The following is a 25,640-nucleotide window of genomic DNA, read 5'->3' on the forward strand; positions in this document are numbered from 1 at the left end:
ACAGAAATTCCACTACAGAGGGTACAATAACTTTTCTTTCTTTTCTTGCCCAAGGTGACACATGAATTCTAAACAAACAAAGCTCCCTATACGATAACTGCTGTTGTTAATTTTAATCCCTTGAGTGATGACACACTTCTAGACAGGATCACAAATTTTACCACTGTAGTGCAAACTTCAGTAACATGTGGCATGTAGCATATAGCTGTGAGGTCATACAGGTGTCTGCATATACTGTGTGTCCATGGAGTACTGAAGAAGTTGTTAAACTCCAGTTATTTATTTTACTCTTAATCTATGGGGATTGGATGTTTTAAACTGGTAGTGACATGCACGCTTGTTAAGAATCAGGTCAGTGGGTCAGATCCAGCCCAGTCTGATAGTGACCAGAAATGATTGCCAGTTGAAGGCTGTTAGGCAACCTATGTGCAATAAATTGTCTTGAGTTCTGTGCCTAATGGATGCATAAATCTCATTGTGCTCTGCCAGTTGACACAGGAGTAGAGGCTGGCATGATTTGCTTTTCCACAACCATTCCCATACATGTTTTCCCACTACCTTTGTATGGAACATTGTTTCTGAGTTGGTAAGGCCACAGTCAGATATGTGCTTTGCTGTGTGTTCTACTTTAACCTCTAGACCAGTGCTTCTCAAGCTATCTGATGTGGGGGACTGGCATTTTTTTTCCCAATGTGTGAGCAGACCAGCAGCCGATGGCTCGCAGACTGGCACCGGTCTGCGGACGAGCACTTTGAGTAGCACTGCTCTAGATGACACTCCCTCCCATAGCCAGTAGAGGAACACAGGAATCCTGATTCCCAACATTTTTTTTCTTCTCAAGCAAACAGTTGTATAAACCATTGAAAAAGTGTTTTGCTTCCACCTCTACTAGTTGCTTCACATAAGCATCTGCAACTGTCAGATAATCGTTTTGCTCAAGTGATGGAGAACTGTGAAGTGAGCTGTAGCTCACGAAGGCTTATGCTCAAATAAATTGGTTAGTCTCTAAGGTGCCACAAGTACTCCTTTTCTTTTTGCGAATACAGACTAACACGGCTGTTACTCTGAAAGCTGGAGAACTGTGTGTGGATCTAAAAGTCCTAGGTTAAGACACTGCTGAGACCTATGTGGGGAGTATGGGTCCACATGATGTAGTTGTTGCATTTTTTTAAAACAGTACATTAAAAGAATGTCCAGGTTTGAAAGTCAAGCATTCAAAAGCTTGGAAGTGCCAGAGTTAAGATTGCCAATACAACCTTAATTCATCTCCCTGTGTATATGCATTAAAATATTAGTTCTGCAGGGCTCCTACCTTGTCCAGTGCAATACACGAGATGGACAGTGAATGAGGAAGAGACTTTCAAGACGAGAGATTTTTCTGTGTTTTGAGACCAGACTGGGACCGAAGAGAGCTCAGTTCTGTTCTTGGTTCTGCTAGATTCCTATGTGATGTTAGGAGTATTCTGTATGTATGTGCGCATACTGCCACCCACCAGCGGACAGAGTGAAAGCATCATTAATTTTGACTCTTCCTAATTTGAGTGCTTGGCTTTGCAACCTTAACATTCTTTTACATAATTGTGTGTGTAATATATTTACAAGAGTTGCTTCTTTCACCCTGGAAATAGATAATTGCAGCAGAATGCAGTAACTTTTTAGTACTGCACAGCAGTTTAGGATAAGAGTAATAGAACATCTGAAACTACAAGTGAATTTTAAGTAAATAGTAAGCAGTGACTCAGGTTTCAGTTTGGCTATGCCATCAAGGTTTAACCTTCCTTAAATTCTGTGGAACTTTCTGCAAATGTAAAAGCTTCTCTGTTGCCTGCAGCGCACTAATGTTTCTTGGAGATCTCCTCCCCAGGTATTGACTAATCCTGACCTTGGTTAGCTTGTGAGATCTAAGAAACATTTGAGGTGGCATGGCTGCATGCTAGAGATTCATAGTAGGTTGAGAGATGCTGGTAGGACAGTGTGTGCAAGCTTGCATTACAACTATTTGTGGTATTCCTGTTCTGTGGATAAAGCAGAAGTGTGCTTAACTGCAAATTTCTGTAAATCCTAGGAAGTTAACTTTAACAAAACACATTTCCCAAGAACAGTTTTGTGCTAAAATATTTGTCCTATACATTTTTTCTACAGTGTTCTGTGCTGCTCTGCTCTGTGTGGTTTTTTGTTTGTTTGCAGCAGATTTTAAAATTTCTTGCTGTTGGAATAAGAGTTCTTCAGTCTATTTCTGGCAAATTTGGTTTCGCTACCAGGGCGCACAGAATAAAATGCAGAGTTAGTATTGATGAGGGAATAGCAAGAGAATGGAAATGTGAAAGCGAAGGGAAATTATCATGTAAAGCAGAGAGCTAAAATAGTAGAAATTGAATTTTTTTTCTTAATTTCACTTGTCAAAATGTATCATGGTACTATAGCCAACACACTTAAACATGTTTTTACAGCAGCTTTATTATGGAGCAAGCTGGGAGAAACTTCTGTGTTTAGGTTTCTTAACGATTTTTTTTATAAAAGATTCTTAGGACTGTTTGTCACTTTCTAACACCTGACCTCCATTGTTTGCCGTAAGCTTTTTAAATTCAGTAATGAGTGTGTCTTTGGGCTGGAGACATGCTTTAGGCTTGTCCAATGAAATGCCATTCAGGTTCAGCCGAGTTGTAAACTTACAATCACAGTTTCCCTTTTGTTACTTGCATGACTCTCAGAAATTTTGGCAATGTGCCAGAATAATAAAGAACTTTCTAAAGAGCTAGATTCATGATGATGCTGCTTTAACAACAACAGCAGATACTGTACTGGGATTGTCTAGGAGCTTCCAGAGCTTTGGAGTGGGTGGAGATCCCCCATAATTACTTTCTCCCAGAATCTCCATATGGCCACCTCCCCCCCCCCCCCCACTCTGGGGGCATTAAATAAGACAGGAGCTCCACCTGTCTCTCAAAGGGGAGAGGTGGGCCAGACTCCCTCCCAACCACTCCTCCAGTCCGAGCACATGGCCTCAGAAGCCCATTGCCTCTGGGGCCACCACATAGGGCAAGATCTTCTCACCTCTCTGGGGGTGAGGAAGAAACTTAGGTGTTCAGTGGACCGGCCCATTCCACCCCCACCTTCTTGGGATAATAGTTTGCTGCTGTTGCCAGCTAATGTACCTCAAATGGTAGAATCCTGTATTTGAAGATGGTATGAAGGATGTGGGAGACCTGCCAATACTATTTTATTAATATATATTCCATCTGTTTATTATTGTGGTGTTTATGGTGAGCATACAGGGGGTTAATTCAAGAAGGGATTAGCTGCATTTAGGCAGGAGGGAAGATAGACTTGATAACCTGCTGCTCCATGCTGTTATCTGAGGCACCTAAACTGGTTTAACCAGGTTCAAGAGAGACAGAAGAAACAAAGGACTTGGTAGGACTTATAAAGGGACACTCTCCTTGAAGGGCAGGGATACAGAGGTCTTGAGCTAAGGTGAACCAAGATTCCAAAGGTTAGTGTGTCTGGGATAAGAGTTTTATTGTGCTAAAAACCATTTTCTAGGTTTATGCTTTGTGTTCCTACTGTTAAGATGAAAAAAGTCTTTGTTTTGAAAGGCTGTTCAGGTCACTCTTATCCAATGGCAGTTTCCACGATATGCTATGCATCCGATGAAGTGAGCTGTAGCTCACGAAAGCTCATGCTCAAATAAACTGGTTAGTCTCTAAGGTGCCACAAGTACTCCTTTTCTTTTTTCTTTTTACGAATACAGACTAACACGGCTGTTACTCTGAAACCTGTCTTATCCAATGATTACAGCTCCCAAAGGGAAGACTGGCAGGTGCCAAATTCAGTTGGGCCTACTGAATAATCATGGGTGTTACACAGGGGGCTATGGCTGGGGACCCAGTGGGGACTTGCAGGGTTCCACCCAGAGAGAAGTGAAGGCATGCAGGGCCTGTCACCTGAAAGGGTGTGCACACAGGCTAGAAGAAGGGTCAGAGGTGTAGTTAGCCTGTAACTATGACACATGCATGAAGGGCAGATGTTAGAGTTTTATGTAATGTACATGATCTGTTTTTTTTCCTTTTTAAAAATAGTAGTAAATGGCGTAAAAATCTACTTTAAAAGAAGGTTTCAGAGTAACAGCCGTGTTAGTCTGTATTCGCAAAAAGAAAAGGAGTACTTGTGGCACCTTAGAGACTAACCAATTTATTTGAGCATAAGCTTTCGTGAGCTACAGTATGCATCCGATGAAGTGAGCTGTAGCTCACGAAAGCTTATGCTCAAATAAATTGGTTAGTCTCTAAGGTGCCACAAGTACTCCTTTTCTTTTTACTTTAAAAAAAGGCTATTTAGGGCATAAAGTCAAACATTTGAAAGTCAAAAGAAATATGATATTCAACATTGCCAATGTAACCTTAATTGTGCCTCTTGTGCGTTTGCATTCTGACAGTTTTAAATTACATTGTATTTTTTCTACAGAAACACTGCATCATTTGGTACACAGGATGGACACACATAATGGAATAAAAGTTGCACAGGCAACCTTAAATCTGGTATTTCTTATGTTTTGAGTGCTTGCCTTTGCAACCCAAATAACTTTTCTTTTAATGTTTTGTATGTAATTATAAATTTATATTGGTTCGTAGCTGTACCCTCACAAGTCTGTCATATTACAATATGCTTTTACCTGAGAATGGATTTTTCTCTTGCAGTTAAGATTCATTCTAATGTGTAACACCCTAAAGGCTTTAATTCCAGTTCCTTTAAAGTAGGTCCTGTGTGATTATGATCATGGTTTTGATAACTTATGCTGGTAATCAGTGTCACAGTTCAGAGCGACTGCACCTTATTTCCCCCTCTGTGGTCTAGCAAGCTTTCGGCTCTCCAGCCACCACCGCTCATGGGCGGAGACACAACTCTCTGCTTCCTGACCAAGATCTTTCCAGGCTGCACAGTTCTCAGCCAGCACTGTTGTTTTTGCAAGCCAGATGGTCTAAGTGGCTAGTATCTGCACTTTGGTTTCTCATCAGAGGCTATAAACAAGGGGTGGGCAAACTATGGCCCATGGGCCGGATGCAGCCCACGAGCTGTTTTAAGCCCGCCCACGAGCCGCAGCACACAGCTCGGCCCTGATCCAGCCAGGGCGCTGAGTCGGGGGCCGGACAGCATGACTCCTGGAAGCAGCCGCATGGCCCTTCTCCAGTGCTAGCAGGGTCGGGGGCCACTCCATGCATAGGAGCCAGAGAAGGGACATGCCACTGCTTCCGGGAGCCACGGTGCCACCCCACAGCCTGCACCCCCAACCAGAACCTGCACCCCTTCCCGTACTCCTGCCCCAGCCCTGATCCCCCCTCCTGTTCTCCGAATCTCTTGGTCCCAGCCCAGAGCACCCTCCTACACCCCAAACTCCTCATCCCAACCCCACCCCAGAGCCTGCACCCCCTCCCATACACCAACTCCAATTTTGTGAGCATTTATGGCCCGCATACAATTTCTATTCCCTGATGTGGCCCTCGGGCCAAAAAGTTTGCCCACCCCTGCTATAAACAGTTCAGTTGTCCACAGTTACAAGTTACCACACAGCCCTTTCTAAGCAAGCACATTTATTCTTAAGGTGATAGCATTACAGAGAACATATTAAAAATAATAAAAGAACCTACATGCACGCTAATAAGCTTACCAGAGATCACCCCCCAACTCCAACAAGGAGTAAGTAACATTTTGCAAAGTTTACATTTGGCCACAACTCCTCCCTAGGGAAGTTCTATACAATCCTACAGTAATACATAAACTTTGCTTTTAATACAATGGACTCCAAAAAATACTTAATTCAATGGGGTTTTTCAACAGTATTTGGGGAAATTGCCCTATCTCTCACAACCAGCACTCTAAAATGAGCCTGTCACTTGGTCAGCAGTACTGCTTCTCCTTATGGCTTTAATGTGAGAAAAATATATAAAAAATACTGCGTATTAGTATTTAATATAACTGTGTAGCTGCAGTGAATTATGAAGTTATGATTAATAAATATTTTAAAATATCATTGAACAGTGTTTAAAGTTATGCCACTGTCATTAACATATATCCATAATGTTGTGTGTCAAAGCTATTTTTGTGGCATACAAGCCATGAAAATAAGGTCTGTCTCTCAGCTGTTTGAAAGAATGCCTGTCCCCATGTTAGACTTGAGTTTAAAAAAGATGAGCCCTATTTCTGTTGTCTTAGGACTATGAAATCTTGGTTTCCTATACTTATCCACAGCAGTGTTATGACATCAAAAATGAATATTCCCCTTGCAATGACCAACGGTGTCAAAGTGACTTACTGTCTAGACTGAGGATGCACCTCCATGGAGATGAAGGATTAAATGGAAGCAAAATTTTGAAACTAAGTAAAGATAACAGACATGGGTTTTTATCAAATTTATCAGTTTAAATCAAATAAAATTTAACTTTTTCCTCAGAAAACCTTATATTCTGTTTCTGTAAATTATCCTTGCCCAAAGGAGGAAGGGGCATGCCGCTCATGAATTTTTCATATCTACATATTTTCCGTTTAAAATAAAGAAGCAGGTTTCATTTTCCTGTTTCAGGAGCATCATTTTTTGAGTTGGACTGTTTTTGTATTCTGTGCCCAGCAAACCTTTTTTTGTTGTTGTAGTTCCCAAAATGTGCTAGGAATATACATAAAGGAAGATTCAGTCTCTTCCCTTGAGAACCTGACTCTCTGTAGAGGCAGGTTGTTATAAAGCACATTAGATTGCCTTCTGGCTTCCATCAAGATAATTACGGTGCTCTCCTGATTTAAAAAAAAGATAAATTCTGAAGTACATGTTATTTTTCAGATTAGTTTACCTGGGGGAGTTTTAGGGATCTGGAGAAAAGAGTATAGTCTTTGACTTCAGTTTTCATTTGGGAGTTATCTTTGTTCACTAAACATTTTAAACGCTATGATACTTTTTTAGTTTGAAGAAGTAGAAAAGGTGCCTTAATCTCAGTGCCACAGCTTGCCTTGCTCCAAATGGCAGTGAGAGTGTGCTTTGTTAAGAGGGACTTAAATAGTCCAGACATTCTGTTTAATATGGATCTTGCTGTTTATTACAGCACATTAATATTTATACTGCTACATAACTTAGCTTGTGAGTTAGATTTTAATAAATATAAATGCAAAAAAACCTTACTTTTGGAGAAGCAGACAAGCCAGTTGGTATAAACTGTTCTTTGAATCCTTCTAACTGAACTTGTACTTTTGTACAGCAATTTTATGGTATCAATGTGACAGTAAAGTATCATTTAGAAAAATAAGCATCTTAATTAAGATCATTTGTTAGATTTTATGAACAATCTGAAAACCCTTGTTTACAATGGTTTTCAGCCTGTGGTCCGCGGACTCCTGGAGGGATCTGCAGACTGTTTAAGATTTCCAATGTCCATTTGAAATTTTTTAGGGGTTCGCAAATTTAAAAATTGAAAACCACTGTGCAGTTGGACAAAGGAATTCTAGTAGGTTAAAGTACTGCATATGTTTAATTGTTGCAAAAGAAATAGCTAAGGGACCATAAAACTATTTCTGTAAGATGTGAAAAAAGTGTGAGAGTTTGCTGCAAACTAAACATTTCTTTGTAGAATCTAAAGAGGGAGAAAAATATTAAGGGGAGGAAATTACTGACATCTTACATTTAAAGGCAATTATCAGATCCTGAGGCATTTGAGCTGTAGCCTTTCAGGTACCTATCTCTGTATGTAGATGAAATGTTGCTATTTGAACCACTAGAAATACTGTTGCACTTTTATTGGGTATCGGTACTAGCACTGTTGTATACTGTTGCATTGCTTTGTGGATTCCTGTCCCACAGTTCCAAGCGTAGCTCAACATAACAGTAATTTCTGGGAAATGTAGGCTTTCTGAGATACTTAGGGAAATTTTGAAAAAAAGTCAGGAAGTGCCATAAGTCATCTGGTGCTGGCATTACTTTCCAATCCTCTACTCAAAATGGAGGGTGAGGATAAGGTGAATGCTCAGCTCTTTTCAACAAAAAAGTTTTCTGCTGGAGATTTTGAAAAGCAGTCAGTGTCTAAGGTGCTTTGGTAGTGTAGTAGAGAGTGATTCCAGAAGCACCTCCAGAAAATGGGATGAGCTGCATGCAGAGATAGTCATGCAGTGGTTCTTTTTACCTGAGTAGACAACTATGGTGTATTTCTGGATAATATGCAGCAGGTAAAATGCCACTACTGCTGGGATCAGACCACAAGCAGAGACTGCTGGACATAGTTGCTCTTACGGTCTGGGATAAACAAGAGAGCATGTCACCTATGGTGACTCCCGTCTCTGCACTTTGCTTTCATTAGTGGATGTTATACAAGGTCTGAGGCCCAAAATCAGCATGAGTCTAACATTCATTTTTGTACTACAAACTTCACAAGTTTAAAAACTGAGTTGTTTTAGAAAATACTGTTCTAAAAAGGCTTATCACAAAACAACACCACTGCAGTCTATCTTTCCAGCTCTGTCTTAAAACAAAGATAACTCAGTTTCAACCATTTTTGTGTAGAGTGCTTTGAAAAGTCCAGATAAAAAGTTGCAGAAGAGAACATTGTATATTTGAGGGGGAACAAATTAGGTTGCTGCTAAGGGTGCTGAGCAATACATTTTCATATATTTCATATATATCCTGGCTTTAAGTTTTCTTGATCAAAAGTATGTATGGCGCTTCTTCCTAGTAGGTAGGTGCTCCCTATGTAGGCTTCTACAGCAGTATAGAGCTAGGACAACCTCCTTTAAAGACTCACCAGAACTTCCCAGTGAAGAGGCAGGGATAGACAGTTTCTCATGAGCTTTCTGTGTCTTATGCTTTTCTAATTCTTGGCCTCTGCAATGAGAGGAGAAGGGGGGACCCAAAGACTAGCTCAGCTGACTGTCCTTCCATTTCTCTATTCCCCAGACATCCACCAGTCCAAAAGCTGTGATGGTTTTGTAAGGAAACCAGGCTGCACTTTCTCACCAAGTGTATGCATAGATCCATAGTTTCATTGTGTGCTAAAAGGCACATAATCAGTTTTCTGCAGTTTAGCTGGGAGATCTTCATATTTACAAAGCTTTAGATATTGGACTTGGACTGTTCCTTGGGCATAGCTTTTGACAGAAGGATCATCAAAGACCTGGCAGAGAGTGACATTTGTAAAAGGAAACGGAGTACTTTTCTTACAGCATGTTTCAGTGGTTGCAAGAATTGGCTGTCTCTTACTCCTCTTAAGAGTTTCTGAGTACCTATGTATTCCGTGTCACTTTTCCTCTGTCCTTTTAACATATGATGAGGAAGTGCCTTCACTTAGAAATTGAAGATTTGTACTGTTAGCTGTAAATTTCACTTCTCAAGTGAAGGCATGTCCTGTGGTCTCATCTCACTCTGTTTCGGGAGATGCTCTTAGCAAGACTGAGAATAAATAGCCATTGTTAAAGTCTCTGGTTCCTGTTGGCACTAGTGGTTGTTAAATGTAATTTTGAGAGAGTATTTTTTTCATCTTTACAATTCATTCCAGCTGGCTGTGAATGGACATGTCCTAAAGCAAATGTTGTAAGGAGAGGGGCTCGTTGATCATAGCACTGCTGCTTTTGCATCTGTTGGGGGAGGATGCACCCACTAGGAAGAACTATCAAAAATACTCTTCTGGACGTTCCATTTCCAAGAAGAGAAATATGTAGGTAGCAGACAAATTTCCTATTAATGTAACAGGTGACACTGACAGGTTAACTGTTACATTTCACTTTTTTAAAACATAGGTGGCTTTAGGTTAAATGGGAGTGATGTATTCTCATGTACCAAAAACTCACCCAAAACTATGCACTGATTTTTAACTGAATTTGTTTTAAAGGACGTCAGATGGAGGCTATGTCTACACTGACTCCTACTTGGGTACTGGGTATGCACTCGAGCATGTACTCCTTGTTGAGCTGAGTGTCCAAATTTGCTGTGCTGGACATGGGTATATGCTCTGTACCTGTGTATATCAGTGTCCACGCTGCCTTTTTTTGGTACCCAAGATCAGGAGCTAGCATTTTAGGGGCGATATTCCAGGGTTCTGTGCATCACAGGAGTCAGTCTAGGATCTGCTTTGCTATATGTTGGTGCTACTGTAGACATCTTCACACATTTATCGAGCAGTTTCTGCTCACCCCTCTCTCCTGCCCAACTGGGTGGAAGATATGGAACCAAGTGACTTGACAGTGTGGTTCTGCTCCCTCTCCTTCTCACAAGACAAATGTGGGCATTTGTGTTGCAGTACGCGACTGTCGAGAACCTTGGGTGAATGGACTCGGACCTTTCTCACCCGCCAAAGACAGATGACCAGGATGATGAGTGATCCACTGTTGCCCCATTCAGTCTGTGTGTCCATGGGTGGGCTACCATATCTGGACCAGGAGAACCAGCACAGTGTGGTAGGATCATGTCATCTTGAAAAACGGGGATGACAACCAGTGGCTGCTGAACTGCAGAATGAGGAAGCAGATATTTATGGAGCTCTGAGGAGCTGGTCCAAACCTTACAGTGGCAGAAAACTCGGTTCCAAAAATCCATACTGGCACAGAAGATGGTGGCTATTGCCCGGAAGTTGACAATGCCAGACAGCCATCAGTCAGTGAGTCACAAACCCCTTCGGGGGTAAGGAAGTCCACTGTGGGGGTTGTGGTGCTGGTTTGTGAAGCTGTCAACACTCTCATCTACCCACAAGTGGTCGCCATCACTGAAATTCCAGAAATTATAGTTGCGTTCCAGAGAATGGGATTTCCAAAACTGCCTGGGAGTCATCACCATACTTTGCTCGCTGAAAGGAGCGAGCGAGTATATCAGTCAAAAAGGGTTACTATTCACTTGTTCTTCACGGCTTAGTGAACCACAAAGGCAGGTTCATGATGCTAGTTTTGGACATACAAGAAACGATTTATGACTCCAGGGAGCTGAGGCTATTGGGACTATACTTGAGGGGAGGAAGGGACTTTATCCCCCAGAAACAACATGGTTTTGTATGGTATCTCTGTGGCCACAGTTATTCTGGGGAATGTGAAACCCTGCCCTGACATTGACAACCTGGCAAAACAGGAATTCTGCTTCAAACTGAGCAGCTGCAGGATGGTAGTGGAGTGTGCTTTTTGGTAATTGAAGGCTCATTGGAATGCCTATGCCCCGCTTGGATACCACTGTGGCCAGCACTGCCACAGTTTGCTGGGCCCTTCATAACATTTATCAAGCTAAAATCCAGTACTTTAGGACAAAGAGGATGCAGGATAGGAGTGGCTTGAAAGCCTTTACAGACAGCCTGATCCAGTGAATGTTCATGATGAGGCTGAATCACAGATGCCCTGGAAAATCAAGGGTGCAACTTGCACCCACGGCTACGTGTACACTGCGCTTTCATCGGTGAAACCTTTGTCGCTCAGGTGTAAAAAAACACACCCATGACCAACAAAAGTTTTACTGATGAAAAGCACCGGTATGGACAGTGCTTTCTCAGCGGGAGACACTCTCCTGTCGACAAAGCTACTGCCTCTCGTTGGGGGTGGTTTTATTTTGTCGGCAGGAAAGCTCTCTCCTACTGACAGACTGGATACACTGCATGCCATACAGTGGCAAGGCTTTAGCAGCACAGCTGTGCCGCTGCTCATTGTAGACATAGCCTACACCTTGAAACAGTGGGCAAGCAGTAAAAACACTAGGGAACATTCCCACTCCATGTTTCAATACACAGGTTTGTTCCCTCCTGACTACAGTCATTAGCCAATCATTTAAGTAATGATTCACTATAGTAACTGGGATAGGGTGCCTCCCCAGATCTAACACCTTCTGACACCTTCAGTGTCTGTGTTTGTTTGCAGAAGGCATCTGTTTAGTCAGATTGCGCTTATTTCGTTTTGTGTTAATGTTTACAATTGTTAACTTTGGTATGTTTTAGGGGGATTACTCAGGGCATGCTACACTTGCAGATGTAGAGCGCTGTGAGTTAAACCCGCCTTTGTACAGCGCAGTAGGGAAAGCGCTGCAGTCTGTCCACACTGACAGCTGCAAGCACACTGGCGTGGCCACATTTGCAGCACTTGCAGCGGCATTGGGAGCGGTGCATTGTGGGCAGCTATCCCACAGAGCACCTCTTCCCATTCTGGCGCTGTGGCTTGTGGGAAGGGGGGGGGGTGCGGGGCATTCTGGATCCTGTCCCAACACCCCGTGATGCATCGGTTCGCATCCCAGCATTCCCTTTGCTTCCGTCCACATTTAGCACCATCTTTCAACGTTTTTTGTACTGCATGCTCTGTCTTCCCTTTCGGTCTGCGGGAATGGAGCCCGAATTGCTGAGGAACTTGCTGATGAGTCTCGCCAGCGCGTCACGTTTGGCAGTAGTTATTTCTTAAGATCCAAAGTGACAGTGAGGACTCCGACGATGATTGACTCGAGTAACACAAACGACACGAGTTTGCTTGTGGCATTCACGACATACCACCGTGGAATGCCGCTTTAGGGCTTGGGAACAAGCACTGAGTGGTGGGATCACATCATCATGCAAGTCTGGGATGACGAGCAGTGGCTGCAGAACTTTCAGATGAGAAAAGCCACTTTCATGGGACTGTGTGAGGAGCTCGCCCAAGCCCTGCAGCACAAGGACATGAGAATGAGAGCTGCCCTGATGGTGGAGAAGTGGGTGGCTATTGCAGTCTGGAAGCTGGCAACTCCAGACAGCTACCGATCGGTTGCTAACCGGTTTGGAGTGGGGAAGTCGACTGTTGGAATCGTGTTGATGCAAGTTTGCGGGGCCATTAATTGCATCCTGCTCAGAAGAACCATGACTCCGGGTAATGTGCATGATATTGTGGCTGGCTTTGCACAAATGGGTTTCCCTAACTGCGCAGGGCCGATAGGGATGCATATTCCAATTCTGGCGCCAGTCCACTAGCCTCAGAGTACGTTAATCAGAAGGGCTATTTCTCTGTGGTTCTCCAGGCACTTGTGGATCACCATGAGTGTTTCATTGACATTAATGCAGGCTGGCCCGGAAAGGTGTATGACGCACGCATCTTTCGGAACATTGGCCTGTTCAGGAAGCTGCAAGCCGGGACTTTTTTCCCACACCAGAAGATCACTGTGGGGGAAGTTGAAATGCCCCTTGTGATCCTTGGAGACCCTGCTTACCCTTTGATGCCATGGCTCATGAAACCTTATACAGGGAGCCTTGACAGCAGCAAGGAGTGGTTCAACAACAGGCTGAGCCCATGCAGAATGACTGTGGAGTGTGCTTTTGGCCATTTAAAGGGTCGCTGGCGCGCTCTGTATGGGAAGCTTGACCTAGCTGATAACAGCATCCCCGTGGTTATATCCACGTGCTGTACCCTCCATAACATTTGTGAAGGGAAGGGTGAAAGATTCACTCAGGCATGGAACTTGGAGGTTCAACACCTGGAGGCTGAATTTGAACAGTCAGAGAGCAGGGCTATTAGAGGAGCCCAGCGCGGGGCTGCAAGGATTAGGGATGCTTTGAGGGAGCAATTTGAGGCTGAAAGCCAACAGTAATGTCTGGTGTGGTGCCGTGTATGGAAGTGAAGTGCGGTAGGAATCTGTGTTTGCTACGTATGATACACTGACTTGCAGTGCCTGTTGCTTTCCTGGGCGAAGGTTTCTTTCTTTTATGTTGTGCGATAATAAAGAATGTTTTCAAAGCCAAAAAAATCAATTTATTGAAAAGAAACACAACTGCTTGGGAAACACAAAAGGGTGGTGAGGGGGAACAGTGCAGTCACGGATTTGCGTATGTCCTTTCTGGAGTGCTGTGCAATGAGTGCTGCGCTTCAGGATGGCTATACTGCATGGTGATAGGGGTTGAGTACAGTGGGTAAGGGTTGTAGTTTTCAGGGCTGGGTGGCGAAGCTACAGGTGTTGGAGGCAGTGGGTGGCGGTAAGAACCCGGATGTTGGAGAAAGTGGTTTGGAGGTGACATAGTGGCACAAGGGAAAGAGTTTTGGGACAGGGGCTGCAGCGGGGGGCGGGCATGGTAGTGCTCTGCCTGCATGGCTACGAGCGCCTGGATTGAGTCCGCTTGGCGCTCCATCATGCTTATCAGCCGCTCTGTGCTTTGGTACCAGCGATCCACATTCTGCTGGCGGACCCTCCTTTCACTGTCCCGTCACTCCTGCACTTTTTTATTTTCATTAGTTGAATGCTGCATGACTTCATGCAGCATGTCCTCTTTGCTTCAATGTGGCCTTTTCCTGATTCTTTGCAGCCTCTCGGCCGTTGAAAACATGGACGGCTGAGATCTCAAGGTTGCATCTGTAAAGGCAAAATGCAACACTTAACAGAGGCAGCATTGTTCACATCAGACAGAGCAATGATTCCCCTGTATTCAAGGGCAAGCACAGTATACACAATAGCATAATTTGCCTGTCCCAAAGCGAGCGCACACAACCCACTGTGAATAAGCACAGGGTCAAGCGTGACTGATTGTTTCACGGCTGTACTGTCCTCTGGGTTTCTGTGCCTTGGGGAGAGCCAACCATGGCAGGGGGCCCCTATGCTGAACACTGTCCCCACATTTTCCACAGGAGTTCGTCCTGGAAGATATCTCACTGCTGAGGGTGACCAGGGAAGCAGGGGAGGGTCTTCTACTGCAATGTGACTTCCACCCGGCCCATATGCAGCTTGCCTGTGTGGAGCAATGGGTCCCCTGTCCCTCATGGCACAGTGGCGCGGACAAGTTAGCCTTACTGGGACAAGGAACACAGTGGCTCTCCCAAAAAAACTGCGCAAGCGCATTGCCCAAATTCTGGCTGAGACCTTTGAAGAGATCACTGAGGCTGATTACAGCGATGTGAGAGAGCACATCAACATCCTATTCTGCATCTAGCGGTTTGCCTTGCGGGCTTTGTGGTAGGCATTCTGCAGCTCCTTCACTTTAATACTGCACTGCAGTGTGTCCCGGTCATAGCCTCTGTCCATCATGTCCCTTGATATCTGCCTGAAGGTATCGTAATTCCTACAGCTGGAACGCAGCTGGGACTGGACAGCTTCCTCCCCCCAAACACTGATGAGGTCCAGCAACTTGCCATTGCTCCATACTGGGGCTCACCTGGCGCTTGGAGGCATGATCACCTGGAAAGATTCGCTTATAGCACTCCACGCCTGGCTGAGCAAATAGGAAGGGATTTTTCAAAATTCCCAGAAAATTTAAAGGATGGGTCTGATGGTTGGTCACCTGAGGGCAGGGCAGTAGAGTTCAAAGTGATGACCAGAGTGGCTACAACAGGCATTGTGGGATACTTCTGGAGGCTGATCACAGCACAATACCAGACCAGGGCATCCACACTGGCAACGTGTCGCTCCAGCAGGGGCGCAGCAAACGTTATTCCACTCGCCAAGGTAGAGTACCAGCAGTGCTGCAGCTGCGGAGACAGAGCGCTCTATTTGCATTGCCAGTGTGGACGGGTAGTGAACTAGGGCACCTGGGGCTCCTTTATTGTGCAGAAACTCGCAAGTGTAGCCAAGCCCACAGTGCCTGAAGGACATTGAGAACAATTGATGAAGGGCTTGGGAAGTGCTTTTATAACTGGTTTCTGGCTTATAGGGGGATAAGGGCATTTACTGGCTGTCAACTATGAGTAGAAACATAGAACAGGGGTCTCAAACTCAAATGACCACGAGGGCCCCATGAGGACTAGTACATTGGCCCGAGGGCCTCACCACTGACCACCCACTGCCCTGCTGCCCCAGCCCCACCTCTTCCCACCACTTCCCTGCCCTCATTCCAACCCCTTCCCTGAAATCCCCACCCCAACTCCGTCCCCTCCCTGCCCCCAAGGGGTGCAGGAGGGGTGCAGGCTGCATCAGGGGGCTCAAGGCAGGGGGTTGGGGTTCAGGGTGGGTCAGGGTGCAGCAGGCGGCTTAGGGCAGGAGGTTGGGGTGCGGGGTGCAGCAGGGGCTTGGGGTGCAGGAGGTGTGTGGGCTGCGGCAGGGGGTTGGGGTGCAGGAGGGGTGTGGCAGGGGGCTCGACTGCAGGAGGGGCTCGGGGGGCGGGCTCCAGCCCGGTGCGCACCAGGGGCAGGGCAAGCTCCCGCACTGCACCTCACCGGGGCAGGGCAGGCTCCCGCCCCTCCCTCCCCCACGATGCTCCGGGAAGCGGCCAGGAACTGGGGGAGAGGAGGGCGGGTAGGGCACAGGGGTCTGTGTGTTGCCCTGGCTGCTCCTCCAGGTATCTCTCCCATTGGCCGGGAACAGGGAACCGCAGCCAATGGGCGCTTCAGGGAAGGTACCTGGAGGCGTGGCCCGGGCAACACGCAGACTCCTGTGCCCACCCTCCCCCAGGTCCTTGCCACTTCCCAGAGCGGCGTGGGGCAGGGAGGGAGCCTGCCCTACCCCCCGTGCATGCTGGGCCACGGGGAGCTGGCGGGCTGCAGAAAATAACCCCACAGGCCGTGTGTTTGAGACACCTGTCATAGAATATCAGGGTTGGAAGGGACCTCAGCAGGTCATCTGGTCCAACCCCCTGCTCAAAGCAGGACCAAGCCCCAGTTTTTGCCCCCGATCCCTAAAGGGCCCCCTCAAGGATTGAACTCACAACCCTCTGTTTAGCAGGCCAATGCTCAAACCACTGAGCTATCCCTCATCCTTGCCCCTTCAAAGTGGTTATGGTTTTTGAGAGGAGCAAGGGGGGAAAGGGATATTTTTAGCGCTGTTTGGTATGTTGTGGCAGTTACTTTGTTTTTCCTGTTCTGTTTTGCGAATCCATAAGGAAGTTTATCAACTCTTCCCTCACCCCTAGTTAATAAAATGACCTGTTATTTCCATGCATGGTGCACTTTCAGTATGTCTCTGGTTTACTTATATTCACATGTACTTGGACAGGGGAGGTTGGGCTGGTTTTGGGAAGGAAAGACACCAGACCTTGCAGTTTTCTGCTCCAAAGAGTTGTGGGGCCAAAGGGGGGGGGGAGGAGAGTACTCTTGCATCACAACCTGAATGAGGGTCCACAGATAAGTAAAAGTAACATTTATTGAAACTAATAGATGTAACATAACACTGAACATTTTTTTAAAAGGAACTGTGAATGAAAACAGAATGGATCAGACTCCCTGAAGAATGTTAAAACTTTACTGCCTATGATCCCTTCTCCTTGGCCTTGGTCTCCCACTCCCCCAGACAAGGGGTGAATGGCTGCGGGAAAACATTCCGAGGGCAAAAATGTGGACATCTCCTTTTCAGGGTTTGGGAGCTGGACATGTGCTGGGCTTCAGGTGTAGTCCGGTCTTGGGCTCATATTTTCCCTCCTTCGTGGTCACAGGACTTCCCCTGCTTGGGGTTTTAGGTGCTGGTGCAGGGTGTTGTGTGCATGCAGTTATGCGCCTCCTCCCTCCCCCCATCACTGTCCGGATCGGGTCCTCCACCTCAACAGGATAAGGAAGAGTAGCTGAAGAAGGAGGTGGAGGTGCCAGTTCCTGGACTTGGCAGGACCTGAATCTATTCCACCACCATTTGTATCAGGGATTGCCACTGGGCATGCTCCCGGCCTTTTGGGCAGGTTCCCGTTCCCTGTACATGTGTCCTGCTCCAGGAACTGGACCATTATAGACTCTTGCTTTTGGAAAAAAATGTTTCTTACGCTCAATAGCCTTTTCCTCAGAAAGTCAAACTGTTACTGGCTCCTTCTGTCGATCCCGATGAGCAGGTGCTCCAGTGTCCTTCTCAGTCTTCCTCTACTGTCCCTGTGCTGTTGCTCCTGGCCCCAGGCAGAATGGGTTCATTCTCCTCAGCTGAAGGTCCTGCCACTTTAATCACAAGAGCTGCATTATATTTTTTTTCTTTCCTTGAAAAGCTGGTAAAAAATCCCCCCACGTAGCATAACTAGGCTGTGGAAATCCACAATATTGATACTTTTCAGCATTTCTAGAATGCAATTGTTTCAGTATCCTTGATTCTCAGACAACTTTTGCAGCCCTGGAGAAAGGAGCAGCCGCTGGAAATGGTAGGTAGTGCAAACTTCTGTTTTTTAAAAAATTTAACGTCTTAAAGTGTGTGATTTGGCCAGTTGGCTGGAGGGCTGCATTTATTTCAGGTGTAGCCTTAATGGTTCTCAATTTCTTCTTTTAAGGGTGGCTATCAATTGGAGAACGTTGAAGTTTTGAAAGTACCAAACTGGAAAAGGGAGTGGCTTTCCGGTCCTGTGGTGGGGATGCAGCAGTCTGTGCAAGAGAGATGTTTGTCCTACTTGTCAGCTCTCTACATTTGTTAAATGGAGGGGTTTGGTGAGCTATGAAGGCGGACTAAGTATGTTTGTGCTGCCGTTGAACCTTAAACAGCTGGAGTTTCTGCTGCACCAGAAGTTTGCAGACATATACTTATGGGATTGAGAGGCAGTCCGAATGGAAATAGATCATATTTTAAGTGACTAGATGGAGTCTACCTGGAGGGGAAGAAGCGAATCACCTATCCCAAACCTACAGCATTAGGAAATCTGGCCCCTCCCACAAGGTGAGGAGAAAGGAACAGGGAAAGAATCACATTGCAACTGTACTGTGATCTTTCTGATCAAGACTGCAAACCACTTGGCTCCCCGCTGCAAAGGGGCACCATATTATGTTTGTGCAGCCAGTGGAGTGGATCATTCACCTGCCCCCCTTTCTCTCGGCTTATGTGGCATGGCTCCGAGTGAAGGGATGCCATGGCCTGGGAATGCTTGAAAACATTTGTAGAGACACAGGACCACTGATCTCTTTGAAGAAGCAAAGGTTCACCTTCTCCCTCCCATATGTAACCAGCCCTGGTACAAAATCAACTCCCACCTTCCCTGTTTATCAGGGTCAGGGTTACTGTAGTGAAAGCTTGTGGTCTTGAAAAGGAGAAGAAAACAGTTGTAACTTTGGAGAACCGTTACATTTGTACAAATGTCCTGTCCCTAAACCAGACCTTCGTACTCTGTCCCTTGCTATTTCCCTGTTGGCTGAGAAACAGACCCGGGGCAATAATGATAGTTTGTTGATATTCTGTTCTGTAGCTTCTGTCAAAAGCTTTATAGTGGTTTGTTGTAATTCAATAAAATGTAGAATATACAGTTGTCTTGGTTGGGGACTATTGGGGGTGGGGGGGAGGGAGAAGGGGAGAGTGGCATTCCAGTCCTGCGTTCAGCTGCAGAGAAAGAGAGGGAGGGGATGGTGGGGAGGATGAGGATTTAACTTACCATCCTCATGTTTTCGTTCCTTCTGAGTCTTGGGATCCTCTGGCTCATCAGGAGGAGTTTGCTGAATCAGCTCTTCCAGGCAGAGGTGAAGGATAACATGCTCTTCTTCCCCCGGTCTTCCAGGGCTGCCGCCTCTGCAGTCCCGACTCCTTCCATGCCTTGGCCTTCATCAGCATTCCCTTGGATGATGAGGCCGGTGGATTTGAGGAGGGGATCGTGCGTACAGGCTCGGTGCTCGGTGCTGTGGAGAGCACCCGGTCCAACTCTTTGAAGAACAAGTGTGTTGGAAGATCCCTTCTGGAGTGATGGCTGGAATTTTTTGCCCTCTAGTACAGCAGCCTCCAGACTTGACTATTCCTGGCACTGGGCTGGAGTGCGGTGAATATTGCCTGCCCCAGCCTTTCCAAAACCCCCTAGTACAAGTGCAAGTTCCCAGTGCTTTAGGAGAAGTTGTAGAGGACAGTGAACTTCAACCACCCATTTGATAAGCATCCACGTGTGCTCATCTGAGCAGGTGGCTGCTTTCAAGTGTGTTCTACGGTCACTTTACAGGCAAAAAGAGTGCAGCAGAAAACTGTTCTGAAGTGGTGAGTGTAGGTCACTGTTACAGTGAGAATGGGGGGACAAGAACCTTTATAGATTTGGGTAAGAGTTGGGCAGGAAAGGGTTCAGTGCGTTGTGGGAACGGGGCTGGAGAACTAGTAAACTCTTGAGAGACAGTACATGTCTCTGACCCCTGTCCACGTTACAAACTGGCATGGGACTGCCACACCCCCAGCCATGTTCATACCCACACCCCTCAGGCGTGCTAGCCTTCTTGCCCTGTAAATGCCTTGAAAGCTGGATTTCTGGAGTTTAGGTGTGGACAGTAGGGGGTTCTGGCACAACCATGCGCTTGCACTCGTATTCAGTCACCAGCGTAGATGTAGTTGTGATTATTTGTCAGTTTCTGGACTTCTGAGCCACCACATATCTAGACAGAGCCACCAACTTATTTGGGTTCAGAACCTTGCTTCTGAAATCCTTTCTTGCCCCCATCTTTCCTGTACTTGAACTCTAGTTAGCTACTCTTCTGACTTGACAAAAAGTTCAGAAAATCAAAGATCACAAAGGCAATTATACTACATTAGTACAGGTCTAGACTTCTGAGTCCTGTTAATGTGTGTGGGAGAACACACACAGTTATCTTCTTGAGCAGTCAGAAAAGAAGCTTTGCAGATAACTAGTTATAAACAAAACCACTGTAAGATGGGGTTTCATAACGGAAACTTTGCCAAATCTTTAAAGCTGCCTCTGGCTACTTTTTTGTAGTACTGAAGTACAGAAATATCTGCTTGAGTGTGGGAGTATTGTATTAGTCCTAGAACTCCATAATATAAATTGAACAATCCAAAACATACATTAAAAACAGTAAAGACTTACTGAGCAAGAAGCAGGAACATGACACAATAGTGCCTGGCTTGCTTAAGTTCTGATACAAATATTGAAGAAATTTCAGATACTGTACATGGAATGGGAACAAGTCAAAAGTGCATAAAGTTCACACTCAGATTTTCCACGGACTTGCACAAGATATATGGAGAATTATTCCACTATTTTAGATCCTGAAATTGTAGGTCAGTATGAATGAGAGCTAACGTGTTTTATATGTTGCATAACAAAAGAATACATGCAAATTACTGGTTTTCCGTATTTTTAAGTCTCACCTTTTCGGTACCTACCCAGTTTTGTCCATTTTTGAAAGAACTGGCTATATATTCAACTTAATGTAACACATGTTCAGTGACAGTAGTGATCCAAGGATTTTCAAATTCTTTTTCCTCATAAGTATTGAAGTCATATAGGTCATTCTTTGGCACGGTTCATTTGGATGCTCTCTAAACTGACAGTTGTGTGGAGATCCCAGCGTTTATATGGAGAGCTTCTAGCATGTTAATGCAGCCTTCTGAAATAGAAAACTGAAATTTTGAGTAGTTCTGACTTTTTTTCATAGGTAGAATTTGCTTGACTATCCAGATTTAAAAATGTTAGAGCTGTGTCCAGATCGTAGCCAACTTTACATCAGTTTCATCATGGAGGTGCTTTGTAGCAGCACCATGAGGTATATGTTCTAAAATGAGGCATAGATCTCATTTTTTCTACAAGTGGCCTTTCAGTGTGTAACTACATACAGTACTCAGATCTTTTAAATTTTCTATGAAGTTTTGGTTTGATTTCTCCTAAATTTTTAATAAGGCTTCGAAATTTTGGCTTTAGCTGAATTCTTTGCTTGGTAATCCAGCCATTCATTGTAGACTGATATCTCTAAAATAAAATGGTTTATATACACAAAATTTAATAGTGTTGTATAGTTAGTAGGGTTTAGTTCAGTGTGATATATATATTTTAATTGAATTTCAGGCCATTATTCATAAGCTCAAGTCTGTTAGCTGTTGCCAACAGATAAACTCTGTGCTGTTTGTGCTGCTCCTACCATATAAAGTGTTCTCCTTTAGCAGCTGCACTAATACCCATCTCACATGTTATCCATCTCTTAAGTAAAGTGACTAAGCTGCCACTTAAGTATTTTTTTAAAACTAGGAAATTAAAGTATAAAATCTTTATTGTGAAGCACTTAGGGTTGCTATGTACGTAACATCCTGACTCAAACCCACAAAAGCAAGGACATGAAAATTTAAGCCATCTAACATTACATATACTCTGTTCCTCCACCTAGAGGTGCACACCTTACCATTATCACAACTACCATATTTTACAGTTCATGCATCGCAAACTTAATTCTGCTTCCCCCTTGGGGTGCCAGCCTTCCATCACCCTGTTTACCAAACTACCCCTTCCCAACACACTACTCCAGATTTCCACAATTAATAGTTTTAGTCCACAACTAATGGGTAGTTTGGTAAAGAGGATATGGACAAGGAAGGACTGAGGGTGTGGGGGAACATGTAAGGTCATGGTATGTGGTCTACGGTGATGCCAAGGTGTATGTGGAAGACTGAGTTTCTGCAAGTGGCTTCACAGTCTAGATGGCTTCCACCTACTTTGTTTAAAATTGCCACTTAATGTTTTATAAAGTTTTTGATAAGGAATTTCTTGACCAGGTAGAGTAGGCCAGGATTGCCTGAGAGGAAAACTAGGTGTAAAATTCTGGACTGGCTGGCTGATCTAGTTACCTAATAGGAGCTGAAGGCAAAGCAACCTCAGCTAGGCCCATATTATTTTTCTGTGTGGGTTCTATCAATTTTCAAGATCGTATCATAACTTTCTTAGTTAATCTGTACTACTGTTGGGTTAAAGATTTCATTTTTTCCTTTATTTTGATCTCTTCACGGAGAAACTTCCCTGCTTTCAATAAGTGTGTTAGTGTTTTATAAAATTAAATAATATTTGGTCCCAGTTCTATTTTCAGATATCTGTGAAACTTCTGTTGATTTCACTGGGAATGAAGTGCACTTTTCTGAATACAGAAATTAGATCTTTGATTTGTTTTTTTTCTAAAAGGTTTCCTAATTGGCCATCAGTAGGTTAAAGGGTAGTTTGGAAAAAGTATGACAAAGCAACATATTTATCATGTAGCTTGGACCTTCTGATTTGCTCTGCTGTGACAGAGTAATCTGCCAGGGAGGAATTTATTAAAGGTTTAATATAAAAGGCTGACCTGGTTTTATGAAAATCTTCATTGAAACCTTATCTGAAGCTTCAAGGATATAGAACAGGGGTGGGCAAACTACGGCCCAGGGGCTGCATCTGGCCCTTCGTATGTTTTAATCTGGCCCTCGCGCTCCTGTCAGGGAGCTGGGTCGCAGGCTTGCCCTGCTTCCCATGGCTCCCGGAAGCAGCGGCTTGTCCCCCCTCCAGCTCCTATGCGTAGGGGCAGCTAGGGGGTTCTGCACGCTGTCCCTGCCCCAAGCGCCACCCCCACAGCTGTCATTGGCCAGGAACCGCAGCCAGTAGGAGCTGTAGGGGCAGCACCTGCGGACAGGGCAGCACGAAGAACTGCCTGGCCACATCTCCACATAGGAGCCAGAGGGGGGACGTGCCGCTGCTTCCAGGAGCTGCTTGAGGTAAGTGCTGCCCAGATCCTGCACCCCGATCCCCCTCTGAACCCTTCGGTCCAAGCCTGGAGCACTCTCCTGCACCCTCATCCCCAGCCTCATTCCAGAGTCCGCATCCCCAGCCAGTGCCCTCACTCCCCCTCCCCCCCCCGCCTCCTGTCCCAGCCTGGAGCCCCCCCCCACACCCTGAACTCCTCATTTCTGGCCCCACCCCAGAGCCAGCATCCCCAGACGGAGTCCGCACCCTAACCCCCAATTTTGTGAGTATTCATGGCCCGCCATACAATTTCCATACCCAGATGTGGCCCTCGGGCCAAAAAGTTTGCCCACCCCTGATATAGAAGAAAAAATGCAGGCTGCACACTGCAGAACTAATCTGCTTTACTCTTGCCTTTATACTGCAAAAGACTCCAGATACTCTCCCCTTTTGGGGATTGGAGAAGGTAATAGTTACCATTCCCCTGCTTCTGTGATGGATGTCTCACTTCCTTCTGACCAGGGGAAAGGTGGCAAATTGTTTAAGTTTAAAAAAATGTATGTTTTAAAGTGAGAAAATTCAGTAGAGAAAGATGGAAGGGACTGGTTAAAACTGAAAGAAAGTGGAACCAAGGGACTATAAAATTGGTCTTCAGGGCCTATGCAAATCATTTCAGATTAGAATTGCTTCTGTTTAGGCCAAACTTCAGTGCAGGCAGAATTTAGTGTAGTGCTCATTAACAAAACGTAGCTTTTGGGACTGGTAATACTGAATCGAGACTTTTTTTAATGGGGCTTGCAATTTTTAAAAAATAGGTTATGTAATAGGTTATGACTTGTCTGCTCTTCCTCTACTGAATAGAAATGTCGATTGTAATCTCATTTCAGTATTACAGTTGCAGCATGCCATCTACATAGCTGTGACTGCTTCCTATGTGCAGAGATAAGATTCAATTGAATAACTTTGTAAGTCCGCTACTTGGGAGTCTCTCCACAATTTGCTCTTTTTGTGGGGTAGATGTGGCTGATCATTTGATTCTTCATTTGGGAGATGTGCTCAGAGTTCAGTAGTTATCAGTTTATCTTAACACATCCTCCCAGTTTAGGTTGCTAGATAAAACTCTTGTGTTCCAGATGCATGAAGCTACTGAGCAGAAGTTCAGTTATTTGTTAGAAAACTAATTATTTTGTTTTTGCATTTGATTGGGAGTAAATGCCTTTCTGGATTAACCGTGGACTAGAGACCCTTGTACTTCAGTTGTGCCTCAAACTGCTTCCATGGAGAGGTCCGATGCAGAGAAGTGGCTCTCCCAACACTCCTTAGCCAGGAGGCTGGCTTCTTGTTGTGCAGGGCATTTAATGCTGTTGGAGGGCTGGAGGAATTTGTCAGACTCTGAGCTTCCACCTTCCCCTCCTTTTAAAAAACAAACAAAACCCCATGAATAGAGAAAAAGAACAAAAGAGAATACTACTCTTACATGGATTGGTGGCCAAGGGGGACAAAAATCCCAAAATAAAACTTAACTCCCATAATTTCAGAGACTTTTCTACCATTCTCTCTCATCCGTAGCCAAAAATTATATGTAGACCTGGCATCTTGTACAAACCTCAAAATTGCCTGATTAGCTTTGCTTCTAGCATTTTTATTTTTAATGCACAGAAGAGAGAGAACACAGCTTGAGTGTCAAGATGCCATGATTATATTTACAATATTTGTAGTTAGTTTCACATATAATTAGTAAACTGAACAAGCTTGAAATAAATTCTAAATCCAAATAAATATCTAAAACTGTGATGTAATATTTAGACTTTCTGACCATAAACACACTTTCTTCTTTGAGTGCTTACTCATATCGATTCCATTCTAGGTGTGTGCACGCCTATGTGCACACTTGTTGGAGACTTTTGCCTTAGCGGTATCTGAAGGGTTAGCAGTAGCTCCCTCAAAAGTGCTGCACTCATGCGCTGGTATATTAGGCGCTGCCAACCCTACGCCTTCTCAGTTCCTTCTTACCACCTATGACAGTTGGTCAGATCGCCTTGTCTTGCATTGCAAGAGCATTAGCAGTTCTTTCAGTCTGTTAGGTTCTGTCTCCTTTGTTGTTAGTTGATAGGTACTTAGTTAAACCTTTAAGTGTTAAAGTAGTTTGTTTAGGAGTTAGAGTCCAGGCTGGGGCTTCGCCTCGGAGGGGGCATGCCCTGTTCCCCAGGCTTTAAGCCATATTCATTGCTGATGGATATGAATAGCTGATGCCTATTAGTGACTCCCACAGAAAGGATAAGTGCAGGATCTGCAAAAACTTTCACCCTCAAACTCGGAAGGAGTGGAATATCCGCTTGAAGGTCCTCCTCATGGAGGCTGCGCTTCGTCCTACCTCGGAGCCCTCTCAATCAGACTCCACACCCAGTACCTCGG

General features: G+C 44.9%; 1 protein-coding gene across 2 annotated transcripts in view; it reads left to right on the forward strand.

The window, feature by feature from the left end:
* TAB2 (TGF-beta activated kinase 1 (MAP3K7) binding protein 2) overlaps positions 1–25,640 on the forward strand; it is a 146,569-nt gene that overhangs the window by 50,701 nt on the left and 70,228 nt on the right. The gene's annotated exons all lie outside the window — the stretch shown is intronic.

Source organism: Natator depressus, chromosome 3, assembly GCF_965152275.1.
Source record: "Natator depressus isolate rNatDep1 chromosome 3, rNatDep2.hap1, whole genome shotgun sequence".
Lineage (NCBI taxonomy): Eukaryota > Metazoa > Chordata > Testudines > Cheloniidae > Natator > Natator depressus.